The sequence below is a fragment of the Brachyhypopomus gauderio genome, unplaced genomic scaffold, assembly GCF_052324685.1.
Source record: "Brachyhypopomus gauderio isolate BG-103 unplaced genomic scaffold, BGAUD_0.2 sc54, whole genome shotgun sequence".
NCBI lineage: Eukaryota > Metazoa > Chordata > Actinopteri > Gymnotiformes > Hypopomidae > Brachyhypopomus > Brachyhypopomus gauderio.
In genome coordinates, this window is record NW_027506878.1 from 2,039,281 (window position 1) to 2,041,780 (window position 2,500).

General features: G+C 42.8%; 1 protein-coding gene across 3 annotated transcripts in view; it reads right to left on the reverse strand.

The window, feature by feature from the left end:
• Positions 1-2,500, reverse strand: part of stard8 (StAR related lipid transfer domain containing 8) — a 43,782-nt gene that overhangs the window by 6,290 nt on the left and 34,992 nt on the right. The gene's annotated exons all lie outside the window — the stretch shown is intronic.

The following is a 2,500-nucleotide window of genomic DNA, read 5'->3' on the forward strand; positions in this document are numbered from 1 at the left end:
GGACACACAGTCTAAAGATATTTTATACTGTCTTCTCTTTCTCTTAAATGTTTTTGGCTACAACATGAGACAATGATTTTAATTGTAACGTGAGGTCACAGTCAGCTTTTGCCCTGTGACCTGTGACCTTTGGCCTTGGACACTCGGCCATGTTAAGTTGCAACGGCTGGTGTGTGTGTTTCTTCACAACTCTTTTGCTTCTTACAGACAGAACATGTCAGAGTAATTTCAGTCTGGATTTAGACCTCATTACAGCACTGAAACAGCACTTACTAAAGTACTGATCGATCTCTTAATATGCTCTGATAAAGGACACATCTCTTTTCTCATACTGCTAGACCTCACTGCTGCTTTGGACACCATTGATCATAATATTCTACTTAATAGGCTGGAGACACTCATTGGCATAAGAGGTCAAGCACTCTCCTGGTTCAGGTCCTATCTGACAGATCGTTACCAATTTGTACCAGTAAACAATGAATACTCAGAGCATTCTAAGGCAAATTATGGTGTACCACAAGGACCTGTACTGGGCCCCATATTATTCTCATTATATATGCTACCACTGGGCACCATAATTCGTAGGCATGGTATTAGCTTCCATTGCTACGCAGATGAGTTGTATATATCTTCTAATCTGGATGATATCACTACAACTCTCAAGATTGAGAACTGCATCCAGGACAGTAAAAACTGGATGGCGTCTAATTTTCTTCAACTAAATTCCGATAAGACTGAGGTGCTGATTCTTGGGCCCAAAGCTGCTAGAAGCAATTGGGCTGATATTCCCCTTACCCTAGATGGGTTTTCATTAACACCTAAATCTACTGCGAAAAGCTTGGGTATTGCTATTGATTTGGATCTTTCATTTGACACACATATATGCAATGTCACTAAGGCTGCCTTATTCCATTTACGTAATGTGCCATATTTAGTCAATTGTGATTTTTACACCCCAATCAAAATTTGTCCTCCGCTTTTAACCCATCTGTGCAGTCAGAACACACACACACTAGTGATTACTAGGGGGCTGTGGATCACACGTGCCCAGAGCGGTGGGCAGCCCTAGCCCAGCGCCCGGAGAGCAGTTGGGGTTAGGTGCCTTGCTCAAGGGCACCTCAGTCATGGCCTTAGGTCTGGGAATTGAACCCACGACCCTCCGGTCACAAGACCAGTACCCTACCACAAGGCCATGACTGCCCAATATCGCCAAACTGAGACACTTACTTTCATAAGCTGATGAAGAGAAGCTGGTCCATGCTTTTGTCTCATCGAGATTGGACTACTGTCTTCTAATTGGATGCTCTAAACAGTCCATAAAGAAGCTTCAATTTGTACAAAATGCTGCAGCTAGAGTCCTAGCTAAGGCTAGAAAATTCGATCATATTAGTGCCACTCTTGCGGCATTAGAGAAATTAAGTTGAGAGTCAAAAGTCACCCCAAGATTTTTCACCTCCGTCTTTTCATCATTTAATTTAAGAAAGTTTTGGGACATCCAATTTTTAATGGCTGCCAGGCAGTTGGTAAGATGTGACACTCTTCCAGCATCCTTCCGTTTGACAGATAGATAAATCTGAGTGTCATCAGCGTAAAAGTGGAAAGAAACATTAAAACTTTGGATAAGGTCCCCCAACGGTAGCATATATAAAGAGAATAAAAGCGGAGCTAAAATAGACCCCTGAGGCACGCCACTGCTGAGAGTTGCAGGGACAGACAACTTGTCACCAACAGACACCACAAATGACCTGTTAGATAGGTAAGAATTAAACCATTTTGGAGCTGTCCCAGAAATTCCGGCCCATAAATTTAATCTTTCCAATAAGATACCGTGATCTATGGTATCGAAGGCAGCACTGATGTCCAGTACTGATGTCCACTGATGTATCATTGAACTGCTGGGTGGCGAGACAATACTGGCTCTTAAGTCATCAACCTTATTTACAAAGAACTGTAGGAACTTGTCACAGTCAATGTTGAGAATTGGACTTGCAGCAGCGGTACCATTTATCAGACGGTCAATGGTTGAAAATAAAAATCTAGAATTGTGCTTAAAGCCCCTCAGTTATGGAATAGCCTTCCAGCTCCAATCTGAGATTCTGACACAGTTCCAATCTTTAAATCTAGACTTAAGACTCACCTATTTAATCAAGCCTTCAGCTAATATTCCCCTTGTAAGGTGTGGGGCTTGGGGGCCCCCAGACGTTGAGATTTCTGGTAATCTGAGATGTTGATGCTGTCATCCAGCTGTGTCATGGCATCACTCCATTTGTGACAATGACTTGACTGGAAAGCAATATCTCAGTGAGCCCTCATGCCTATGGTCACCTCTGAACCCCTCCCTTTAGTTATGCTGCTATAGATTAGCCTGCCAGAGCCACATGCTCATCACTGACACGTGAGCTATGTACATTTAAATCAATGGTGTTTTAAACTGTTGTCCACTCAGTCTGTATTGTCCATCTTTTTGCATGCCTCTACCCAAGACGATTGGCTACAGGCA